General features: G+C 38.5%; 1 pseudogene across 1 annotated transcript; it reads left to right on the top strand.

The window, feature by feature from the left end:
• Positions 1–308: 308 nt before the first annotated feature.
• Positions 309–27,280, top strand: LOC308505988 (small ribosomal subunit protein eS1-like; annotated as a pseudogene). The gene is made up of 4 exons: positions 309–346; positions 8,110–8,341; positions 9,283–9,351; positions 26,652–27,280. The product of its transcript is annotated as a small ribosomal subunit protein eS1-like (transcript).

Raw genomic sequence — 27,280 nt, 5'->3', positions numbered from 1 at the left:
ACCTTTTCCTCTTTTCCTACTGTCTGTACATATGGAAACTGTATCTTACAGCTATTATACTAAATACTCTTTGTTAAATAATTAGATAGGTCTGTCTCCTGATTGGCCACTAACTGATAGATACAGACCCGGTGGCATGGATTCAGGGAGCTCCCTTTCCCACCCTTTATGTTATTCCCACACTTTGTTATTTCAGAATCACATAAAGCAGAGTGTAGTGTGTCATCTTTTCATGGGCTAGATGGGCTCAGAAGGCTTGGCAAGCACCCTAAGGAAGAATCATTTGGGAACTAGGGGACTTCGCAAGCATGCTCAGCAGGGTGGGGAGCCCAGAGAAGCCTACAAGGTTGGAAGATAGGTGCTTCATAGGTGATTCAATGAAGCCTCCAGCTCCTTGGTACCATGGCATCCCCAGGCTGCACCCATTGGGTTCAACTGCCCACTGCTTTCAGAGTATGACTGGGCTAGGCTTGTTCAAATAGACAGAGGTAGAGCCACAGATGGGTTGGAAGTTAGTCAGGGATTGAGGCCAGGTCTTTCTCCCTTATCTGACTCTAGTTCTTGAATTGTTAATGGGAGAACCCAGCTGGGAAGGCAGAAGTTGAAAGTGAGGTTCAGCCCAGGGTGGGGGAGGGGTGCTCCTGGGTGCAGACATATGGTCAAGCGTATACTAACTCCCACTCAGGTCTGGCCCAGGTGGGGCTCAGAAGTCTGAGCATGGGGCCCCACAGGCTGGATCTATCTCTATTGAGGTAGTAGGGGAGGCTAGTAGTCAGGATGGTGTTAGCTGCCACCAAGTTTCCTCCACTGTTTCCATCTGTGTTTTCCCACATCAAGCCCCCAAACATTTTAATTCTTTATTAATTCAGCTGAGGTTGACCTCAGTGAATAGAAGTTTTAAGTAGAAGGTAGATTATATAAGATTTTAAATGGAATGAACTTATACTAGAATTTAGGCTATTGAGGTAGAGACTGTGTTTTATTCACTGCTCTGTTTGCAATGTCTAAAATAGTACCTGGGTATTCCATGATATAGCTATTGGATTAGTTATCCTTGAACATATTCCAAAAATCTTTTTCATATAGCTTCTTCAACTGGTCAAAAATACGTGTCTTTAATATAGATACAGAAAGAAGAAAACAAAAATTTCATGTTATCTAAAGACAATTTTAATACTTTTCATATATATTTATATATAATTTATACATAAATGTATGTAAAATGCATATTTAGTAATATATTTAACATACATTGTCTAGTATTTATTATTTTGTAACTTGACTTTTAGTTAATATTTATTAACAATTTTCATTTGATGGCATTAACATTATTTTTTAAAATATTATTTGTAAAGGTTGTATGGGATTCCAATGTACTTAGGTAAGATAACTTTTTAAAATTACTTGGATATGTAAGATATTCATATGTATCTTTGATATTATGACCAATTATTCAAAGAATTTTGAAGCTAAATTTTTTAATCCTTCATGAATATTTCTTTTGGATAAATTCCCAGAAAGAAAACTCTTGGTAAATATGTATGGGATTTTTTTTAAAGCTATTCATATGCCTTATAAATTGTTCCCTGAAATTTTTGCACCCCTCTCTCACCTGTTAATAGCCTATGACAGTGCCTTGCTTCATGTATCTCAAGTACTGTGTCTTAGAATTTAAAGGCATCACTGCCAGTTTGTGAGGTGAAAGACTCTTTGCTTATTTTGTTTGCATTTTTAAAAAATTAGAAGTCTGTACACTTGCTGTCTCTGATATCACTTCTTTATTTCATCCTCTGGCTTTATTAAGATAAATTCTATTGATTATTTTTTGTTGCCTGTTGAGACTTCATTTTAAATTTGCAGCTTCTCTTTTATTGCTGAATTATTTATCTTCAACATACAAAAATCTACATTCTTGATATTTCACAGTCATGTGTTTCAGTCATGCTTAATTATTAAAAAAATAACTTTGGAATTTTCACTGAGGATGTATATAATACATATAGGTATTATTGTATGGGATTATACAATACATACAGGTACTATATGTATTATATAATATACATATATACATATAATATACATATAGTACCTATATGTATTGTATATACAAAATTATATATATATACAATACATATAGGTACTATGTGTATTATATAAGTAGACTTAAGATAATGAAAAGAAGTGAGTCCCATAGAAAATGACAGTATGAAGAAGGGTGAAACGATAAGGCATTTCAGTATCAAATCACAAGCTGAAAATTCATACACATGTCCTAGAAGTAGGTGAATAATTTGATTTTAACTTTCTAGAGTTTATCATGAAGTGGGAGCTATAATAAATGATTGCATTTGTAAGGTTCATAAACAAATCGGTTATTCAGGAGCCACAGAGATATTCCTAAAATGAGAATTCTCTGGGTCCTTTTCTTCAAAAAACACTGGGCCCCCATGAAGGAAACAACATATAATTAGTTTCTTTTTCAAATGTACCCTGCAGGAGATACAATAAGATTTCACATGCTATCACTTATTAACTGGAAAGGTTAGGAATACAAGCTGTGCCTGACTTCAAAGCCTGGGCTCTCAGTTGCTGGGCTCTGTTGGGTCAATTCTCTCTAGGTTCCTGGCATTGCTTCAAAAGTGTTTTATGGCCAAACCACTTATGTGCTGCAAGGGACAATTGAACTGACTTACCTACATTGTTTCTGGGATGGAGGGCACCAGTTGACATAATCACTTGTTGACTAAACATTGCTAAACCTCAATTCGAAGGTGTAGATGTAGATCTTTTAGAATATCTAAATAGTACTTGTTCGGTAAATATTTTTAGAGTGCCTATTAAGCTTCTGGCACCATGCTACATGCTGGAATAAAATCGTGATAAGTATGATTTACAGAATAAAGGCACAGAATAGGGGCCCAAATTTGTGGAAGAAAGACAAGCAAGTTTCCCATGAAGGAATGACAGACAATTTAGCTGAGGCAAACTGAAGGATTGGTAGGGGATGGACTGGTGAACAGGAGGAGAATGCATTCTAGGCAAACAGAACACTGAACGAAGAGGTCATGGGCGAGAAGGACATGAAAGAGTTTCCATGAGGATGCAGTAAATAAAGTGAGGAGAGATGGGTACGCACCAAGACCACAGAAGCATGCGGGGACCAGATCACACAGTATTTTATGTCTCAGGCTAAACATTTCAGACTTTTCTGGGTAAAAGTAGCCACAGAGACACTGTCAGCAGAAGCATTTTGTTGCGATACCTGATTTTTAAAAACATGAATGTGACAGCTGTGAGGAGAATGGATTACATGGAGAAGCGATAAGACTGGTTGGTAGGAGCTGAGTTGATGGATCAGAAATGAGAATATGATGGCTTGTAGTAGGGTGGTGGAAATAGAGATGGAGAGAAGTTGATAGATTTTAAATATATTTTGGAGGTAGAATCAAAACACTTGGTGATAGATGATTGGATTTGGGAGATAAAGTGGCACGTCAAGAGTACCTGCCTGTGGTTCTGGTATGAGCAAATAGATAATGGCAGCAACTTCTAATGTGGGAGAAATAATGGGGAGAAGACCATTTGAAGAGGAGAAGATAATGATTTAGTTTTGAATATGAAATTTGAGAAGCTTTAGGGACCTTTGAGTGGAGATATTAAGATATTAAATACATGTTGATTACAATGGTTAGGCATTAGAGATGAGCTGCATAAAATACATGTGGTAAATAGGAGGAATATGTATAACTATGTGCAGAACAAGTGTAGAATTGGAACTGGGCTAGAATGAGAACAACCTAAGATTAAACAGAGAGTCTCAAGACAGGCATGATCAGAAGCAAGAGGAAATCAGGAGAGTGTGTGATTATGGGTTCAAAGAGAACAAACTTCTGAAGCATGCTGTGGTCAACCAAGTAGACTTCTGAGGAGAGACAAAACCTAAGATAGAGATTAATTAGAGTCCATTATCCAGATTTGAAGAGTCCAGAATAGAAGTTGTTGATGCTTCTACTAAGTTCAGTCGCAGAAGGTTCAAAACAGATGGAAGAGTTTGTGGTTGGTGAGGAGCGGAACCAGCGTGCATAGATATTCTTTGAGAGATGTTTCACCTTTAAATAGATTCAAGATATTGGGTAGGTAGCTTGAGGATATTGTAGGATTTGTGAAAAACATTTTTAAACATGGAAGAAGCAGAATATATTTGATATCTAATTGGAATGATTGAAGAGAGAGTGTCAGGAGACAGAAGGAATAACAGCAAAATGAGGTCCCTGAGAGGGTGGTAGATTGCTGCACAAAGTACTGCCCTTGATGGGAGGAGGCAACTCCTCCTTGGGCACAAGAAGGTGTGGAAGAGAGGATGGATGCAGCTTTTTAGATTTGGTGGAGGGAAATTGGAGGACCTTCCATGTGTGACGTCATTCTATGTTATAAAGAATGAGGTAAGGTAATATGCTTACACAGTAGGAGGGAAGAGGATTGGAAAGTTGATGAAAGTAGAGAATGGTAGATACCATTGTTTCCAAAACATTCGGGAATTCAGATCTCTCCAGGGAGCCATTTTATGTGTTTGTTTTGCTTCCTGTTTTTGTTTTTTTGAATTTGATTGAATTTATACTGCTTTTAGAAACAAACTTCCTTTTAAGTTTAGAGGAAATATAATGACTATTCGGGAAATATTCTTAGTTTTATACTATACCCTGTAATCTAAAGTGGTATTCTTCACTTTCACTTTTATAATTAAATATTTCCAGGATTTTATCTAAGTTTTCTATCTATCATCTGTCTATCTATCATCCATCCATATACCTATTTATATTTTAACAAGCTAGAAGCAATTTTGTAAATTTGAAAAATGTAGTGGAAAGTAACTGCCTATAATCAATTAGTGAAATTTGTGAAGATATTTTGACATTGAAGAATGGTAAAACACTATCAGATTCTCTCCTTTCTTCTTAAAACTGCCGTCAAAGTGTTAAAGCCTCTCTTGATTGTTTTTCTAAATTTGTGGGGGCTGTACTCAGATTGCTTATTAGTAACTGAAGCTTAAAATTTTAGCACACTGGTATTCTTAAGAAATTAAAACAATTATTTCCCAGGGACCATGGCACACCACTTCCTGGTTTGGGGGCATAAATGTTATCCTGTTTGCCTACAAAAAAAGCCTTTATCTGTTTTCCAGAGAAATTTATTTATTTTTAATGACAGTAATATCTTCATTTATTCCTGACTGAAAACATGAGCAGCAAAATGCAAAAGCATTTGCAGCTAGGGTTGGCTGAGTGCTCTTTTTAATAAACCAGATTAAAAAAAATGATGGTTAATCATCTGTGATTACACATCATAATAAAAGTGCTGAAAATCCTGATATAAGGACCATTTCCATTCTTCAAAGTCTTTCTCTAGTCAAATTCCTTCTTATAACCAACACCCACTAACGTGTCATTGTTGCCAATTTCACAGGAACTTTAATTCTATTGCATGTTGGAGTCAGCTGTGAGATCTAGTTCAGTTCTCTCAGATTTTCTTAATGGGAAAACAGAATTAAAAGGAATTTAGTTACTAAAAGTCACAGAATACATGTTGGTCTCATTCATATATCTCAAGCCTGACATATAGTAATTGCTCAATAAATATTTTTGAACATTCATACTGACTTCCATAATGACTATACTAGTTTATGGTATCGAGGTTCCTCAAAAAAGTAAAAATAAAACTACTGTATGATTCAGCAATTCCACTTCTGGATATTTCCAAAAATGGAAATCAGAATCTAAGAGATATCTGCACTCCCATAATTATTGCAGCATTGTCCACAAGAGCCAAGATATGGAAACAATCTAAATGTCCTTCAGATAAATGGATAAAGAAAAGTAGCGCACGCGAGCACGCGCGCACGGACACACACACACACACACACACACACACACACACAGAGGAATATTATTCAACTTTAAAAAAAAAAGGAAATCCTCCCATTTGTGACAACATGGATAAAGCTGGAGGACATTATGCTATGAGAAATAATCCAGACACAGAAAGAAAAATACTGTATGATCTCATTTATGTGTAGAATCTACAATAGTCATAGAGCACAGAGTAGGATGGTGGTTGCGAGGGCCTGGGGAACTGAGAAATGGAGTGATGTTGATCAAAGGGTAGAAAGTTTCAATTTTGCAAGATAAATGGATTAAGAATGTGATACACACACACACACACACACATAACTGTAGAAGTGTATGTTTATTAGCTTGATTGTGATCATTTCACAATGTATATGTATATCAACACATAGAATTGTATACCTTAAATATATACAATTTTTTATATAAATGATATCTCAATAAAGCTGTTAAATGATTTTGAACTATTTGCCACAAAAGAGCTCCTGTCTTTCAGATGCTATGATATGGTCAGGAATCCTTTGATTTTCATATCCTTTTTGTATGTATGATGAGATGCATAAGGCAGTCTACATTATATTTGAGCTCAGGGAGAAATTTCATATAGACTGATTTTATCATGAACATTAAAAAGTGATGTTGGGCAAAATGTCTGCAGGCAATGTATAAGTCCTTAATATTTTAATTCTTGCCTCTTCTGAAAGCAAAAAATGGTAAGACTCCTCTACAAAATGGATATTCAAGGAGCGAACGGCAACACACACCTGATCTCTTTTGATCCCTCTCCTTTTTCTCCCCCCCCCCCACCCACAAAGTATAGACATTCAGGCTATAATATTAGTGTCTTTCAAAAATATGTAATATCTAAAGTCTATTTTCAAAGGATTATGTAGTACTAAAGATTAACTAAACTTGAATTCATTCTTATTTAAAAACAATGCATGCAGGGGCAGAAGATTACCAAGAGGCAAAAAATGTCATCATTTTGGTTGTTTCTCTGCTAGATTAAATATAAACTAGTTAAACTAGATTTGGAAACTAAGCAGGAGTCAAAGTGGGATCTTTTAAAACTGTGCTTGAGGGTAGGTCATTTTTTGTTGCAAGAAATTAAATTCCATGGTTTGAGTGAAAGCTTTCAGATTTGCTTCAATGATGAGGAAATGAAAACATTTTACACAGACTGCATCTAAATGTGGGTGAGTCACCAATCCATATCTGGACTTCACCCATGTTTGTGTCAAGCTGATACACTGAAATAAATCCCAGCTGGTCCCCATCTCCTCTTTGAGTGTTTGTTCTCCAGTTTTTACTTGAAAGCATTCCTCGGGGCTGGGCACAGGGCACAGGACTACACTGGAGTTTCTGCCAATCTTGTGATTCATAGCAGAGGTGACTGAGAAGGTCAGATATTAGATACATAATAAACACGAGTCTCTATTTAGCTCCCAATTTTCAAATCCACTTGCAATAGAAAATTTATCCGGAAGTTATAGCCTAGCTTTTGTGACTCCCCTTGGGAAATCTGTGTGGGGGATTTAGCCATCTGAACTTTACTGGGCAACTCAATTTCATTTTACATTATTTACCACCCCTTGCACCCCCACCTTCCATCTCTCTCGCTCTTCAGAACTGTGCCACTTAAGAGGACTTTCTTTCTTAAGCAGATTTACCCTTGGGACTTGCATTCTCGCTGAAGAACACAAAGCCATGGTCCTCGGACCATTTCTATCCAGAATCAGTTGGCTTCCTGGTCCTACACTCACTATCACTTACTGAGTCAAGAGATAAGGCCCAGATATTTGAATTTTTAAAACCAAGTCATATAACTGTATGCATGTTTTTATAGTGATATAAAGTACTTGCTTTCTCCAGTGAATTTACACCTGGGAATAAAGTTTTAAGCTGAAGAAATACAATGTCTGCCAGAGGGCAGAGGGGCACTTTGTTAGAGAACATCGGGGACCTAAATCACACTATATTATCATAATTGAAGTATTCATCCTCCAAGTAGATGTGTTCAAGGTGTTAAATGCTGTGAGAGAGCAGAAAACAGAGTCTCCTAGTTTGTCCTCAGTATTTCAGGAGCACTTTCACTGTCCTCATTCTTCTTGATCGTTTTGTACCTTATCTTGTTCTGGGATCCCACATCGTAAGGCGCGTGTTTTGCTTATCTTTGCTTCTTCTCATTACCTGTGCTGAATGGCAGTTGCACTGCATTTCCAGATGATCTTTGGCCTAACCCAGACAGCTCCCTTCATGGAGGCCCTGAGTGGTTGGTTGCTCAGCCTCCTGTCCTCATTTTCTGCCACTTGCCACTGACCTGCTGCCCCCTCTCAGTCACACTGTTACAGAGAAGGTCAGACCAAACAGTGTCCCTTCCCCAGGAATTTGAACTGAAGATTGAAAGAGGTCAAGAAATCCGAGAAGCCTGTGTTTCTGTGAGTGGCTGGACTGGCAAAATCCAGGGTATTCACAGTTTTTACCACATAGCCTGGAGAATAAAGAAAACCAGTTTTTATTTTTCATTGGCTTTTTTGTAGGTTCAAGGGCAGAATGGGATGCATCTACCTAAAGTTTCAGACTTTGTCATCTAGAGCTTGGATTTCTCACGTTCTTGTGGATATTGCCACGTGTGTTGATGGGAATAGGAAACACAATGGCTCTGCCACAAATGGAGGTACTAAGCTTCCTGAAGTCACAGGAGGTTACTTTCCTCTGTACACACAGCTCTCAATGTATGAATCCACTCACAGATTACTTGTTACCGTCACAGAAATCTGTCAATGTTTGTTTGTGTGCTGTGTATGTTTCAGTTTAGATAGGCTCCACTATAAATGAGAAGTTACTTTAGTAAGAGTAGGAGTGGATAACAATAAACACAAACTATAACAACATAACAATAAATATAACAATACATACAAAAGTGGAAGATTGGAGGGTGAATGCACCAGCCCTCTGCTTCTCCATCCTCACATAGGGATGGCATCTCCTCTCTAGGCTATGTATGAGATGGCTGTCACAGCCCCACGCATCCTAGCTGCAGACTCCAGGAAGCAAGAAAGGAGCTGGAAAATGACTTTCTCCTTTTGCTAGAAATACGTCACATCTGTTGTTCTAAAACCCTTTGGAGGGAACCAGGTTATATCCCACCCCATCATTGATGATGGCATCCTCGACATTCCTATGCTTTTGATTTCCTGAAAGCCAACAGCACCCTCCCCAATATTTGTATCCCTCAGCCTTTCCAATGGCTGCCTTAGATTCTTAGTTCTCTGCATTGTCTTGCTCTGAAGGAGTTTCTGCTCCCTCGACTGAACTTTGGCTGATGCAAGTATCTTCTGTATTCTCTCTGTTTCAAATATATTTGTTCCTTTTTTAGGAAGAGAACCTGGAAGATTACCTTACTTGGTTCTTCTATGCTTTGGGCTTCATTTCATCCAGGAAGAGTGTAAGCTGGAACAGGCGTTATTGTGACTAGAAGCAGGCATGGAGTGCAATAGGGCTCGATGTGTGTGTGTGTGTGTGTGTGTGTGTGTGTGTGTGTGTGTGTGTGTGTATGTGTTCCTGGTCAACAGCCCAGTTAAGTCAGCCTTTGAGCCAACATAACATTACATATATGAGATGTGTGAATGAAGAAACCTTCAGTCTCCAATAATTTGAGTTACCCCAGCATTCATTGCTAAAACACCAGACATTATGGAGCATAAACAAGCCATCTATCCAGTACGCTCTTTAAATTCCTAACAGAATGTGTGAGAATTCCAAAATGCTTGTTGTTTTCCTTCCATTTGATTTCCGGATGGTTGGTTACACGGAAGTCAATAAATATAACCTGAGGGCAGGATTTAAGCGTTCCTGGGTCTTCTCATTAAATGCCATTTTAATATTTCCCCTTTTCACCAAGGTTAATCTTTGCACAACACTAAACTCTAAGCTGTTAGAGTTTTAGATTTATACTGTATTTATCTTGGAAGTGAACATACTGCTGAGCACTCAGTAGGACCTTTCCAAAATTTATTGGCTAACTGGCAGGTTGATCCCTGGAATGCCGCAGGAGCTAAGAGTGACCACAGACTGCGAGTTTCCAAAATAATTATTTTTGTGATCAAGCATGTGGGATGTCAAATACACAAAGGAGCCAGACAGAGCTTTTCTGAGCCAGTATTATATGCTTGCACCACATTTTATGATGTGTATATGATTTGTTGGGTTAGCATTCTTCTTTTTAATTGGAAAACGATTTGTCATTTCCTGTGGCCACATAGTAAATGGAAAGGAAATCTTATCTTGGAGTTTGGCATTATACATTAGGTAACTTCCCCGCTTTTGAAGTTAGGAAGAGGCTGAATGAGGACCAAGAACTACCGCTACTACATTACCCGCAGGATATCAACTCACATAAGAGGCTTGAGGCATGGCCTGGTCACTGCTCTTGACCCTACTCCCTTGATCCTATGAGTCAAAATCTTCACACATCTCACCTATAAAGGGATATTTATTAGATTAAGTAAATTAATAAATACAAATGACTCTGGAATTCAAAATACGATGTAGACTCTAAGTCAATTATTACTAGAATGAATCTTTATGATCATACCTAACTGCCATCCTCTAGAACATCTCATGAATTAAATAAATAAAATGCTGCTCTAATGAAACCTTTAGTGCCCATCTTGGCCTATGAAAAGAAAAAAGAATTATTCCCCCAAACAGGCTTAAATTACAATTAACAAAATGCTTTTTGGGGCATCTCTCCTTCTTCCCTCATACATCCTTCTCAGTAATGGGCTCTGCGCTTCTGACTGGATGTGCGTGGTGCAGTCGCACAGAGCAGGAAACGAATGCCAGGTGCGTTAAGAGTGGTTATCTCATAAACAACGTCTGGCACCTATTCTGGGCTTCCACAGCAGATGCTGATGGTCTCATGCCAACATTCCCCAAGCGGTCTGCAGTGGTCTGCCCAGTGTGCAACTGCTCTCTGGCCTAAATGATCCTTCCCACCCCCCACCCCTGTTCCCAGGTGTCACAGTGATTCTCATGTCATCTTCCTGTGAATGAGAATGGAAAGGATGTCTGAAGCGAACACTTTTCTGTGCCTTCAGTACATGGGAAAGGCTCACCATCTCAAGCCTGTTAACCACTCAGACTTAGCAGTGTGCCTGCACCCTGATGTCACTTTTGACTGTGGCACACAGGCACTCACTGGCTCTGTCTTTGATCTAGAAGAGTAAACTGGGACTCCCTTATCCTTTGCATCCACACCTAAACATTCCCTGAATTTCTGCCTTTGTTTTCCCTTTGACCCTGTAACAGTGGGTGAGACAGCCAACATCCTACATGGCGGCAGCAAAGCAGCCCTCTAATCCTTGGATGACTGCATCCTCTTTGCTCCAGTCCCTACTTTTGTGACAGGCAAAATGAAGATGACAAACATATTCTAAACATGGTGACAATATGCCAATCACTAAAGAGCAAATTAAGGCAATACTGAAGAGCAGGACAGAGTTCTGGGGACAATGATCAAGCACACCTAAGAGGTCAGACAATTAAGTTCGCAAACTTTTCACTGTGCACTTGCATGGGTGTTGCTGCCTGCACATGTGGTGGTAACTAAAATGACCAGAGAGGAATGGGTGGTGCTGGTGGTCTGGAAATAATGCAAGGAGCATTATACTTAGCACCCCCTTTGAAACTGCAAATGAGTAGCATTCAGAAATGCTGTACTAGGAGAACAAAAAGCAAACATGAAACCATATTAAATAAGTGGTCAGTGCATCCCTGGAGAAGTAAACTTCCATCTCTTTATAGAAGAGGCCAAACTAAAAACTAGGTAAGAAGAATAAGAAGGAGGAAGGGGAGAAGGAGGAAGAGGAGAAGAAGGCAACAGTGGGGGGAGTAGGGAGTGGAGGGAGGGAAGAGGAGACAGAATGGAGAAAAACATTGTTCTTTGAAGAAGTCTCCTCACAAATTCAGAGGAAAGAAAATGGAACTTCTTTTGGCAGGGATCACTTCCCATCCCTCCAGGCTGCTGAGAAAATGGGCTGGTAATTGAAACTTCCCTCAATCATCCCAGGAGAATTCCAACGGTATCCAAGTGAAAACACAATGTTTGCAGAAAATATTATTAGTACGACCTAAGTAATAAATAGTGGAAAATGCATGAAACAAAAGTAATAGCAGAAACCATCTAGAATATCAGTTAGACTGAAGAGGCAGCCTTATATTTTAGCCATGGACATTTGCTTACTCCTTGCTTAATTCTCACGTCTGTGTTTTCTTATTAAGGCTTTCCAGCACTCAAGAATAAGGTTTGTTAGATGCTGGATCCTCTGGCCAGCAAAATAGAAAATCTTTCCCTTGAAAATCTTCAAGACAAATGCACCAGTTAGTCTGAGTGCAGCAGTGAGGTAATGTGAAGAGATGGAGTGATGAATAAGACAGTCCACTGCAGTTTCTTTTATAAATATGACTGTTACTTGCAAATGATGTTCATATTCACAGGCCTGGTCTTATTCATCCAGAGTCACCTACAGTGTGATTTTTAAGGTCATGGGAAAGTCTTCTGGCCAGTTCTCAAACACAGCATGTTTTCCATGGCCCCTTCCCCAACAATCACTTTTCACATTCTCTTTCCTTTACAGGGTTGGCCCTTTTCCTCCCCTCCCCTGGCAAAGTGCCTGCATTTCCTTTAAGACCAAGAATCTGATGTTCTCCCACTTCCCTAGGGAGAGTGAGTTCCTTTCTCTTCAGAGCCTTTTCTGTACCTGTCCAGTGTCATTTTTCATATCTTAGTGCCACACTGTATCCATATTTATGTCTCCGTTGTTAAGCTGTGAATACTGTGAAGGCAAACTCCATGTTGTTCTATTTCTTATAATATATACAATAGATTCAAACATAATGAAAGCATTTAGCTGTTGAAATAATAAGCTCCACAAAGTATATCCTTTCCTTAGACCTTTCTTCTCTATATTAAAGCTTTGATGTCTGTCAAAATGCTGATTCTCAAAGAATAGCTAACAAGTGGAGCTTTTATTTTTTTGTATTTCTTGATGTGGGTGGGCATAATTTTTTTTGAGAGTAAGTTTTTATAAGGAAAAAAAGGTGAAAGGACAAGGGCACTGGGTAGCAGTGAAGTGGGAAGCAAAGAACTACAGAGGAGAAGGAGACAGAGGATGGCACAGATGAGAAATGATAAACACAATCAGTGAACATCCCGGTTTTCTCCAGGCTTGGCCTTACTCAATCAACCTTCCTCAGTCCCACTGCACAAACGAAACTGCCATTACATGCCCAGGTTAAAGCACTTCTCATGAAATAAAAATAAGGAAAAATAGGAAAGAAAGAACAATTACATGTCATAATTGCTTCATGAAATATTGCATTCATTGCAGTGCTTGACTGTAAAGTCCTTTGTTTTAAAAGCATCGGACTGTTATCTGTACTCCTATAACTTGAGTATGTGCATGAGGTTAGACATTGCATGAGGCTTACGTCTCACACACCAAGATCCGATCCATAACTATTAAAGGTAAAGGGCATGGCGATTAGTAAGGTTATATGGGTAACATAAATAACATACACATGTATTTCAATAGTGTATTATATGCTATTACCTAATTTTAAAATAGAAGAGAACAACTCTCCAGGCATTTCAAAAAGCAAGATAGTATTTAGAAACTGATCAATGCACTCGCTAGAAATATCCAATAACATTAGACTTTAGGACCCCAGATACAGAGAATGTCTGGAGGGCACCCTTTCTGAACTGATGTTAAGCTCTTCTGGCCCCTAGTATGAGTGCTGTTGACTATGTAGCTATGGGAACTGTGGAATGCTGCCTTATGATGGATTACCTTCCTGTGGCTCACCTTTCATTCCATCCTCAGTGGTGTGATTTAATACAAAGAAGTGTATTTTTAGGGTGAGCATTTTTTCCTCCGCCTGGCCCACCAGTGTTGACCTGCTGCTTGCCCACCCAGGTGCAGACCTTCCCCATCTCTGTCCTTTGTCTTCCTTTCCTTCTAGCACTATTCTTTGGCTGGCTAACTTAGCTTTGACTAGGACCCTCTGATGCACAGCCCTATTTGGCTATAGTAGATTCCGGGAAAACTCATAAATCCATTTTCATTCTGCCTAAGGCACTAAGTCATCCAGAGAATTCCCTGATAGGCAGCTGTACATGTAGCTAAGCTAATGTTTATTTAGCCTGAAGCACAAAAATATCCTCAGAAAAAATTTAAATAACAAAAGTGGTAAACAACAACAAAAAAATCTGACCTGTTGTGGTCAAGTGTTTTTACCGAATTTTTTAGTCATAGAGCGTTAGCTCAATGAAAATATGATATTGAAACATTAGTCTCTTCATGCTTCAACTTTCATATTTTCAGGAAGAGCCGTAGTCAGCATATATGTCACGTTGGGTTTTGAATTTAGCAAATTCATTTTCATATACGTCACACTAGGGAGCCTCAGAGTCATGTGGGAACTGTCAATGAGGTGGTTTATATTACATCCCTTATGGTAGAGACATGTGTGGTCAGTTTATTAGAAGTGGGGAAAGTCAAGCTCCACTATTTATCCATATGGCAATGTTGGTGAGGGGTTGGGTGAGTCAGGAATGAATACAGACTCAGGCTATCACGCATGGGTGTATCTGTAGTTGCCCGCTGATTTGCCTCGATATGAAAAATTAATGGTAACAAGTAACACTTAAGTAGCTAAAGCCAGGTACTCTTCTTGGTACTCATTTAACTATCAAAATGGTCCTATAATGTAGGTAGATTCCTAATCCCACTTTACAATAAAAGAAGCAAGATACAGTAAAGTTGAACAATTTACCTATAGTCATACAGCTAGTAAACAGTGAGCTCTCTCTTATGTTGGGGAAATACTTAGTTTAGTTGGTTCTATTTTGTTTTAAATCAGGCAAATCTCTTTCAGTGGGATCTGCAGACAAAACTCTATCTCATCTGTGAGCGATTGCGTCTGGCTTCCACAGTGGTAGCTGTTAGGTTCTTGGATTGTTTTCTTCCTCACTGTGGAAAATCAAAATCTTTGTAATCACAATTATTTTGTGATGCTGTGACACTGAGTAATTGAGCAACTGGCTTTGTGTGCTATTCAACTCTCACTTTTAAGTCAGAGCCCGGGCAGATGGAGATTGATGACAGGTTTAATTATTTTGGTGCAAGATCTGAAAAGAAGTCCAGAGACTTTCTGAGCCCATGTTCTGTTTGATCTTTCCAGGTCATACTATATGTGATGGGATGCTAATGGAGTCCTCATTTCTCCTTCTTCTGCAAGGGCTGAGAAAAAGAAGTTGCATGGTGGCGGACACCTTCCTTGTGTCACTGCCCCTGTGACAGGGCTCATCAGGCATATGCTGGGAAGGCCTTAATGGTAGGATCTGGCACCTGCTCCCCAACATTCTTTGACATTTTAATTGTTCAAGGCAAATAGAGAAAACCCAGGAACACTATGAGCCTTTCAAACCAAGAGCAATAAGAAATACCTCCTCCCAAGTATCCCCAGAATGTATTGCTCTGGTCATCATTCAATTGACAATGTGTTCTGGGATGTAGCTCAACAAATTGACCTTTTTGCAGTAGGATGCAGTTTTAATTTCACCCTCTCTCCCTTCCCCAGTGGCTTGTGGTCAACCTAAATCTATTTTAATATATTACGAATAATATTCTTCTTTTAATACTATTTCCTGTGAAATGTGCAGCAGAAAGATGCAGGGGACAGCCAAATAATTATATACTTCCTTTGCTTTCGGAATAGAGTAGAGAAGAAAAAAATCACACTCCTCCAATTGAAAGAGGAATGAGAGCAAAGCTAAGACAGACAAAGATAAATTTCCTCCACACACACATCACTGCTGAGTCAGACGGGCTCAGGGAACAAATGCCCTTCATCCTAAGGATGTTTAGCATTTTGGGGTCTTGTACAAAACTATTTCCTCTCCCAGGGAAGGCTAATGAGTGCTCAGGGAAGCAGCAACAACCAGGGGAGAGATAGTACCTCTAAAAGGTGGTAATTTTACTCAAAGAGATGTTGCCATTCTTCATTCACAGGGGTTAAATTAAGAGCTGTATTTATAGAATCTCCAAGGTGTGGATCTTCTGAAAAGAAAATGAACTTACTTTATTTCTGAATGGAGAGGAAGGCATTAATCAGAAAAGCAATAATGGCAAAATCCATTTTTAACTGCTTGTTCCTCTAAATCCTCTCTGGCACCCAGCATGGCAAGTGGCCTGTCATATTCTGATTGCCCACCAACTAACAATGAAATCTGGTGGCTTCCTGCCCCGCAAACCTCTCCACCCCCTTCTCTGCGTTTCCACAGCCCATAGCTCCTGTCTCATTTTCAGGTGCCCATAGCCCAAGGTCTGGCTAGAACTGTAACTGCCAGATTGTTGCTAAAGCAATTTGATCTAAGTTTCATGAGGAAATTAGTCCATTTAGGTGGTATACAGCACAGAAAGCAGTGTGGGAGTGGAAAGCAGACTGGAGTGGCTGTGGGAGAGCCTTAGCTTCACCAATTAACCCTTAAACTTGAGACCAATGCTTTGTCTCTCTGAGCTTCCATTTCTTTACCTATAATGACACCAATACAGAACGCAAGGTAGATGAGATGAAGCATAATAATTGACGGCCCACCATCCAGCACGTAGCATCTGCCCAGCCTGATGCCAATTTCTTTATTTTTCCTTGACTGTGATATTCTTTCCAGGAGAAACCACTTTGTAAAAGAGGGTTGGGAGGAAACTCAATCTTTCCTCAGGAACACTGATCTCTATTTATGGATTCCAGGGCAGCATGACCATCTCTGGCCCTTCAGATCGCACCCTGTGCTGGATAATACAGTCTACTGACGATATGAGCATGGCCTGGTGCTAAGGGAATGGGGGGAATGGAGCTCTGCAAAGGACCAGTCCTAGACTCACATCCCAACTCTTCCATTTATTAACTAGTTGTATGATCCTGGTTACCAGAAGTTCTAACATGTCTGTTATCCAATTTCTTCAAATGTAAAACGGGAATAACAGTACCTACGATTTTTTATTTTTTTCTTGCATACTTGCTAAGATTTATTGAGAGCTTCCAATGCATCTGGTCCCTTTTAAGTTTCTTAAACTTTCTCCTATTTACTCATCACGGCGTCTGATTAGATACCTTCTTTAATATCATCTCCGATCAGAGGCTCAGGAGGGTTACCAGGATTAAGTAGAGCTGGGATCTGAACCAGGCAGTCCCACTTCAGAGAGCATGGTTTTGACAACCATAATGCCTCTCCTCAGACAGTTGGTGAATCATGGGCACTCACAGACGTTATACTGCCTTCTTCCTACAGATGCTATACTCCTGTCATGAGATTAAGCAGAAAAACCCTTCTGGGAACAGACCTTTTACCTTTCCTAAGCCCTACGTGGCTGGTGCTGCCCATACACTGGGGAAGGAAAGAGCAGAACCACCCACAGGGTTCCTTCCACACTTGAACTGAATTGCTGCCATCTCATCATAAAACTGAGGAAAGGAAAGACTCAGAAGACTCTGTAAATGGTCTTAGGGTCTTAAATCTAATTGCAAATTAGCCAAAACTGCTCTCACGCTTAGACACTCAGCATGCTTGTCCTGTTGCATCCTCAGAAATCCTGGGGAAATGGTGTTGGTTGAGGTGTTAGAGAGGAGAAACATTTTTTTCAGCTAAGCAACTCGGTGCTCATGTCACAGAACAGAACTTATCCAGAGCTTATCTAAATCTTCTTGGGGTCAGAAAACTCAGTGTAAGTTCTGGTCTCTGGAGAACCCAGTAATTGGTGACTTCAGCTAGATCTGAGACAGTCAGGGAGGGCTTCTTGAAGCAGTTGCCTGTTATTAAGTCCCATACACTATGGGCTTTCTATCAAAATATTCTCTTTATGTAGAAAGAATCAGATTTAAGAAAGAAGTCGAAATTAATGTAATGACATTGGGTAGGAGAACTTGGCTTGGAAAAGATGCACCTTTTGGTTAGATAAGTGTCAAAGATCAGCAAAACCTCTCTCTTTATAACCTGTCATTTAGATCAGGAATTATTTTATCCCACATTCAGAATAATCAGGCAACAATAATATTAAGGCAGAACTGTCTATATGCCTAGAATGATAGCATTAGAGAGCAGTACCTTTCTTTATGCAAAAGGAACATTGAAGAATATTCTATATGCATCTGAAATAGCTCTCTTATTAGACTCGGACACTTTGGGGAAAAGACCATGCTTGAATGTTAACCAGCTAATAGTAACCAATCCTATGACACCTCTCTGAATTCAAGACCAAAAGCCTGGGGTAGGGACTTGCCATTTTAGGAGGGCATGAGATAGTGCTGAAGTGAATATTTCCTTTATCTCATTTCTTTTTTTAACATTTCTTTTTTCTTTGAGAGTGATGGATTGGAAGTCTCCTTTGATGGTAACCCGCACAAATGTATCATTTTCTTCTTAGTGGTTGAAACCCTGGTTTTTATGACAGCCTTTCCAAGTGGCTTACTCAGGTGTTATAACAGTCTGTTTCATCTTTCTATGGAGGTTATTATTGCAAGAACTCAGAGCTCTCTGCAAACATTAATTAACCAAGCCTGCAGAGGTGAGGATTACTACACCCCCATTCTCTTGCAAGGAAAAGGTATTCCCAGATTTTATTGACACTTTTCTTTTAACTATAGACATTAGTATTCATTTAAAATAGACACATATATGTACTTTCTTACTTTACTGGAATGTTATCTCTGTAACATAAAACTAAATTGTTCTTTTCAACTAGTTCACTTTTAACGTGGCCAATTCATTTAAAATTGGTTCTTTCTCCAGTAGATTCTTAAGTGTAAGTTTTCTGCATAAATTTATTTAGTTAAATTACATTTTTCCCCACTTAGGCACAGTTTATATGTCATTTTAATGAAACTATTTTTAGATTACTTCAAGATCACAGGTCCTTGGCATTTTATCCAATGTGATGGTACAATATATAAGGGAATGTTAATATCAAAGACTTTCTTCTTTGCCAGGTCGGGCCTACTGGAAATACTCTATCATTTTTGTAATATTGGGGTGAGAGGAAGACAGACATTTAGACCAACACTGTGATAAATCATCTTCAAATATGCATTTTTGTGTCGGGTGATGGAAAATTTAACTTTAAGAACTATCATATATTTAAAAGCCATTACTTGATGAATAAATGAGTATGACATATCCAAAGTAAAATATGTTGTGCAAGACCCTGAGATGGGCTTGTGACACTTTGTGCTTCGCTATCATCAACAATGGAATAAAATCTCAAAGTTTGCCCAAGGAAAAGAAATCCCTAATCTAATCTAGAGCAGGTAGAGGCATTTGAGTAAATATGTTGAGAAGTTCATTTTCTTCCCTGTATTTTAACAACTTCTCTGAGGTTCGATGATTTACTTTTCTTGGACGAGACTATCAGAAGGAGTGATTCATTTCCAAAGTGCCAGAATGAGCTTGCATGCTACTTTGGAAGAGAATATTACATGAAATTAGTTTTTCTTTTTTAATGGTGTTTCTAAGAAATAATTCTTCTTCTCAGACTTGCTCTATTCGGATTTAGCCTAATGATGCTGCATGGCTTAAGATTATTGCTGGGTGCTCTAATAAAAGTGCCAGATATTCATATTTGTTTTGCCTTCCCGAGACAAGAGGTATGAGGGTAGAATACAATGGCTAGAGCTGATTTGGTCAAATTATGATTTTTTCTGAATATTCTTAATAATATCTTAAAAATACTTCATTGCTTGCCCTTGATGTCATTTGGGGTATATACTTTTAACTTTTAACAGAGAGTCTAGTTGACAGAGTGAACACAATCTTTCCTAAAATGAATAAAACAGAAAAGGGAATGTTCGTGTATAAGAAAAATTTGAAGACCACTTTAAGGTAATATTGATGGGCATGATTCTGGCCTATCTACACAAGTAGGATCAATAGTCATTGCTATCATGATTTTCTCCCAGGAAGAAAACACTGTTTAGTAAGTTCTAGAATGAACTCTCCTATTCTTGCTCAGTGGAATACTCCACAGCAGCAGAGAGTATTTATCAAAGAAGTTTCTGTGAAACATTCATCAGAAAGTTCTTTCTGCAGCTCATTTCTCCAGAGGCTGCAGAAAGAACATAATCTATGAAGCAAGACCTGACACTATTTAACAATCGAATCTAATAACCTAATCTAATAATTGTGCCCCCATAAGACTGCAAACTTTATTGGTAAATGTTGTGTGTATTCAGACTGCTCTACTGTCTTGCTATCCCCTTGTCTTTAAACCTCTCATAGGGTCTCCCTATTCCCTGAGACACAACAATATTGAATTAGGCCAACTAATAACCCTATAATGGCCTCCAAGTGTTCAAGTGAAAGAGTCACATGTCTCTCACTTTAAATCAAAAGCTATATAAGTAAGCTTAGGGAGGAAGGCATGTCAAAAACCAAGATATGCCAAAAGCGAGGACTCTTGGGCCAAACAATTAGCCATGTTGTAATTGCAAAGGAAAAGTTCTTGAAGAAAATTAAAAGTGCTACTCCAGTGAACACATGAATGATGAGAAAACAAAACAGCCTTATTGCTGATATGGAGAAAGTTTTAATAGTCTGGATGGAAGATCCAACCAGACACAGTGTTCCCTTAAGCCAAAATCTGGTCCAGGCAACACCCTAACTCTCTTCAATTCTCTGAAGGCTGAGAGAGGTAAGGAGGCTGTAGAAGAAAAATGTGAATCTCGTAGAGAGGTTGATTCATGAGGTTTAACGATAAAAGCCAGGTCCAAAAAAGTGCAAGGTGAAACAGCAAGTACTGATATAGAAGCTGCAGAAGTTATCCAGAAAATCTAGCTAAGATAACTAATGAAGGAGACTACATCAAATAACATTTTAATTTATACGAAACAGCATTATATTAGAAGAAGATGCCACCTAGGACTTTCATAGCTAGACTAGAGGAGAAGTCAAAGCCTGGTTTCAAAGCTTCAAAGAACAGGGTGACTCTCTTGTTAGGAGTTAATGCAGCTGCTGACTTTAAGTTGAAGCCAGTGCTCATTCACTATTCTGAAAGTCCTAGGGGCCTTAAGAATTATGTTGAATATATGCTGCCTATGCGCTCTAAATGAGGAAACAAAGCTTGGATGACAGCACATCTGCTTACAATATAGTTCACTGAATATTTCAAGCCCACTGTTGAGACATACTGCTAAAAAAAAAAAAAAAAAAAAAAGATTCCTTTCAAAATATTGCTGCCTATTGACTAGGCACCTGGTCACCCAAGAGAGCTAATGGAGATGTGCAATGAGGTTAATGTTCTTTTCATGCTTGCTAACGTAACACATCACCCATTCTGCAGCCCATAGATCAAGGAGTACTTTTAACTTTTAAATCTTACTATTTAAGAAATACATTTTGTTAGGCTATAGCTGCCATACTTAGTGATCCCTCTGATGGACCTGGGCAAAGTAAATTGAATACCTTCTGGAAAGGATTCACCACTCTAGATGGCATTAGGAACATTTATGACTCATGGGAAGAGGTCAAAGTATTGACATTAGCAGGAGTTTGGAAGAAGTCATTGCCAACTCTCACGGGTGACTTTGAGGGGTTTGGGATTTCAGTGGAGGGAATAATTGAAGATGTAGAAATAGCAAGAGAACTAGAATTAGAAGTGGAGCCCGAAGATGTGACTGAATTGCTGCCATCTCATCATAACATTTTAACAAATGAGGAGTTGCTTCTTATCGATGAGCAAAGAAGGTGGTTTCTTGAGATGGAATCTGCCACTGGTGAGATGCTATGAGGATTTTTGAAATGACAAGAGACTTAGAATATTACATAAACTTAGTTGATACAGCAGTGCAGGATTTGGGAGGATTGACTCCAATTTTGAAAGAAGTTCTTCTGTGGATAAAATGCTATCAACCAGCATCATATACTACAGAGAAATCATTTGTGAAAGGAAGAATCAATTGATGGGGCAAACTTCACTGTTGTCTTCTTTTAAGAAATTACCACAGCCACCCCAACCTTCAGCAACTACCATTCTGATCAGTCAGCGGCCATCAACAGCGAGGCAAAATCCTCCATCAGCAAAAAATTACGACTTGCTAAAGGCTCAGATTATGGTTAACATTCTTTTTTGTAATAAAGTATTGTTGACTAAGATATGCACATATGCATTATTGCACACTCAACAGATTAAAGTATAGTGTAACAGTATAAAATAACTTTTATATGCACTGGGAAACCAAACAAATTGTGTGACACAGCTATTGAGATATTCACTTTATTGCAGTGGTCTGAAACGGAACCTGCAATATCTTTGAGTTATGCTTCTGTAGGTCAGTATGCTTTAACAAATGTGTATAACTGTGTAACCCACACCTCTATTAATATACAGTTGTTAGACAGCCAGCTTGCTGACTTTGCCTAAGTAGGAGACAATTTGAAAGAGATGACGGAGTGGAGATATGCACGTCATCGTTTCATATGCAAGAATACTGATACTAAGTAATGACTAGTGCCTACAATGGAACAGTCTTCCTGAGCCTCACTCAAGGGAGCTCTCCTCTCGTCAAAGGAACCTTAGCAGCAGGAGGCTATGGGGAGATCACCAGTGGTGGAAGAGGAATGGAGGGGATGAAGAGGTCAGGATGCAGTTGGGCGTTTCAGATCAGGGAATTGTACAGAAGGGAGGGCCTGCAGGGTCTTCTGAAAGACCCAAACGCAACCCTATGAATGAGACAGCATTTGAACTGATGCACACAGACAGCATTGATGTTCCGCCAGGGTTGACCAGACACAGGGACAGCTAGTACAGAAAGGCCAGCTGAGAACTGAGCTGTTTGTCCCTTTCTTTTCTGACTTTCCTGTCTCTTAGCACCAGAGGAGCTACTGTTGCATAGGAGGAGGCTTCTCACAGCTAGACTATCAGCCTTTTTGGGGAGAAGATGAGATTGAAATTAATTTGTAATTCAAGTTGGAAATTAAACTAAACTTGTTGCATCTAAGACTATGAAATTATAGGATTTTCCCAAACTATTTAAGGATGGAAAAGGATGGTTCAAGAAAACATGGTGGAAAGTAAGGACTGGAGAAAAAGAAAACCATTTCATATTTATTCTCCCATATTGGAGCCTATCCAATAAATACATGGAGTTACATGGAAAACAATAGTTCCAAGTCTGCGGATTACAGACCTGGAGGGAAGCAGGGGAGACTCCAGGTTACTGCAAATTATTGCAAGGGGTCTGTAAAGCAATACATCAAATAAACATGGTCTTTTGATGCAGTAAATAATGTCTCACATAGATAGGTAAAAATCCTTTGTCACTGTATATTTATTCAGTTTTGGTTGTTAAGTACAAATTTATTTACAAAAGAGTTACCAGGCTCTTAGTACATTTTTATTATATATAATCTCAATCACGGGCTGGTTATGTATAGGGCTTTCACAATTATTTTTAATATGAGAAAGGAATTATTGTTAGCCAAAATAATTCCACACCCTTGGAAAATGTGGTAGCTTTTTGCGGCCTTCAATGTCTTGGTGAACTTGGAGATTTTATGATACTAGCCCCACACAGCAGCCATTAGTTCACACAGCACCTTTTTATTTGTGGAGTCCCTTGTGAGCTCTCGAGAGAAGAGAGGGCCTTGCCTCCATTTTCATGAGTTGAAAGGGGTTAGATCTTCCTTCCCCAGATTCTTGTAAACAGAGCTTGTTCATGTTACCTGGACTAGTTGGATTAGCTGCGTCTTCCTGGGACTTTGAATTTTGAGAATAAGCAAAGATATTGGGGCTATTAGAGACTGTGTGTTATGAGAGAGTGTGTGTTTTGGCTGTGATATGGGAGAGTCAGCAGCAGTATAGTTTCCTAGGGTTGCCATACAGAAGACCACAAATTTGGTGACTTAAGCAACAAAATGTTATTGTCTTATAGTCCTGGAGGATGGAAGTCTAAGATCAGGATGTTGGCAGGGTTTGTTCCTTCTGAGGGCTGCAAGGGACAAATTGTTCCATGCCTCTCCCCTAACTTCTGCTGGTTTCCCGAGAATCTTTGACAGTCTTTGCTTGTAGAAGCGTCATCCTAATCTCTGCCTTCATCCTTGTATGCCATTTTCTCTGTGTGCACATTTTGTGTCCAAATTTCCGTTTTATAAGGACAATAGTCATACTGGATTATGACCTACCCTGAAGAACTCAACTAATTACATCTGTAACAACTCTTCATCCAAGTAAGTTTACTTTCTGAGGCACTGTGGGTTAGGACTATATGAATGCGGGGGATGTAATTCATACCAAAACACGGGGTGTTTCCAAAAGACTACACAGGAGTGGCGCCCTTGTCAGACTGTTCTGATGGCATGACCTTGGCTGCTCTTGTGACTCCCAGCCTCCCTTGATTTCTGCTTATTTTATGTCCTTGGTTCTCTAGTTTTTCCATTGATTTACATTTCTGGTTAATTTAGGTACAAGTTTATCTCCTATTTACCATTAAACGCTTTGACTACGACTCTGTACTCAGTCAAATTTGCCTCTGCATTTAAAACAATTACATTTATAAAAGACACGCTATTTCTCTAGAGCTCCAAACATATTGTATTATATAATACTGCTTATGTTTCAACTAAAAGGGTAAAAGGGCGTTTTATGGTACTTTCTTTCTCTAAGAAACAAAAGGACATGATATCATGGAAGTGAGTAGGCCTGATGAAATAAAGATAATAAAACAACTTAGATTAGAAAATAAAAGATTTAAATTTGTAGTTACCAAATAGTCATGGGGATGTAAAGCATAGCACAAGGAATATAGTCAATAACATTGTAATAACTGTGTATGGTGTCAGACGAATACTAGTTTATCAGGGTTATTGCTCTGTAAGGTATATAAAAGTCTAATCACTATGCTGTATACCTGAAACTAGTATAATATTGTATCTCAACTGTAAAAAATATATATATATATATTTTAAAAATATTGTAACAGGAGTTCATGTAGGTGAGTAGGAGCAAATTACTGCAATTTTTGTTTTCTATACACTTACTGCATGGGATGACTAGGATATTAGTAGCTGATATTAAATTTCATTAAGGATTTTAGTCAGCAATAGTCAACAAATGTGTTGTGGTCATCAATATCACAATATTCTCTAAGGCTTAAGTAATTAAATGTAATACAGTCTGGAAAAAAGGTGTTTTCTTCCTTGTTTCTCTGACAGTTTTCATAATTTAAGTACATTGTAGCAACCTGGGTGTCTGTCAGTGGATAAATAAAGAAAATGTGAGAGATATACCGTGTTTCCCCCAAAATAAGACCGGATCTTATTTTAATTTTTGCTCCAAAAGACCATTAGGGTGTATTTTCAGGGGATGTCTAATTTTTTCATGTACAACAATCTACATTTATTCAAATACAGTCATGTCATCTTCCGGAACATTGTCATAACATGCTAAATGTGTCCATCTGGCTGACGATCTTAACTGGGGCTTATTTTCGGGGTAGACCTTATTTTTTTGGGGAAACATGGTACATGTGCATGCATGCACATATACACACATACACACACAGTAGAATACCATTCAGCCATAAAATTAAAGGAAATTCTTTCAATTGTAAAAACATTGATGAACCTGGAGGGCATTATACTAAGTGAAATTAGCCAGACCAATAAAGACAAATACTGCATTATCTGACTTATATGTAGAATCTAAAAAAGAAAAAAAAGTCAAACACAGAAACAGAGAGTAGAAAAGTGGTTACCAGGGGCTGAGGGGTGGAGAAAATAGGGAGATGTTATTAAAAGGGCACAAATGTTCAGTTATAACATGAATAGGTTGTGAGGATATAATATATGACATGGTGACTATAGTTGATAACACTGTATTGTATAATTGAAATTTGCCACGAGAGTAAAATTTAAATGTTTTCACCACTACCATCACCACCAACAACAAAAACAAAATCAAAAGAGCAATGTTAAGAACAATGTCACAAAAAAGAGGAACTCACCCTCCCCGTTTTCCCTTCTTAATCCTACTGTTTTCAACATAAAACACAAACAAACATATAATGCAAGTCACTTATTCTGCTAGACTCAGGCAATTCAGTGAAAAAGAAACATCCTTACACAGAAGTAGAGGTCAGCAAACTTTTTCTATAAAGATCCAGATAGCAAATATTTTAGGCTTTGTGGGCATGTGGTCTCTGTCACAACTACTCAACTCTGTTGTGGTAGGGGCAAAGCAGCCACAGAAAATGTATAAAGGAACAGGTGTGACTGTGTCCTAATAAATATTTATGAACTCTGACATTTGAATTGTATATAATTTTATGTAATAGTATTCTTCTCTTGAAATATTATTCTTCTTTTGATTTTTTCAACCTTTTAAAAAATAAACAAAACAAAACAAAACATTTTTAGTTTCTAAGCCATATAAAAAGCCAACAGGCATGCTCTGAAGGACCCTACAGTCTAGTAATAAAGACATATGCAAACAACTGGAATTCTTTATAAATATATGTCTACATACATATGAACAAGAATCATGAGAGGATTTTCCATAGCCATGGAACACAAGTTAACATAACAGCTTTCAACTTATTTTCCTACCCTGACATGCCAAAAAGTTATGGCATTTCAGTCTACCAATTGCTCATTATTGACATTTTCTCAGTCAAAAAATGCATCCTCTGAATTAGGGGAGGAGATACGAAAAGGGTGATGGTCTCAAGAGTCATGTTTTTGAAGTGAGCCTAGCTAATCTGCAGAATGATGAAGTTGCATTTAGAAAGTTCAAACTTATTACTGAGGATATTCAGGGCAAAAACTACTTGACTAATTTCCACAACATGGATCTTACCCATGACAAAATGTGCTCCATGGTCAAAAAATGGCAGACCATGATTGAAGCTCATGTTGATGTCAAGACTACTGATGAGTATTTGCTTTGTCTATTCTATGTTGGTTTTAAAAAAAATCAGATTCAGAAGACCTCTTACTCTCAGCATGAGAGGTCCACCAAATCTGAAGGAAGATGATAGTAATACTGACCCAAGAGGTGCAGAAAAATGACTTGAAAGAAGTGGGCAATAAATTGATTCCAGGTAGCATTGGAAAAGACATAGAAAAGGCTTGCCAATCTATTTATTCACTCCATGATGTCTTTGTTAGAAAAGGCAAAATACTGAAGAAGCCCAAGTCTGAATTGGGAAAACTCATGGAGCTTCATGGTGAAGGTAGTAGTTCTGGAAAAGCTACTGGGGATGAGACAGGTGCTAAAGTTCAATGAGCTGATGGATATGAGACCCCAATCCAAGAATCTGTTTAA

This window comes from Rhinolophus hipposideros (assembly GCF_964194185.1).
Source record: "Rhinolophus hipposideros genome assembly, chromosome: 12".
NCBI classification, from domain to species: domain Eukaryota; kingdom Metazoa; phylum Chordata; class Mammalia; order Chiroptera; family Rhinolophidae; genus Rhinolophus; species Rhinolophus hipposideros.
The sequence above is the reverse complement of the archived record's forward strand: the minus strand, read 5'-3'. Positions and strand labels throughout refer to the sequence as shown.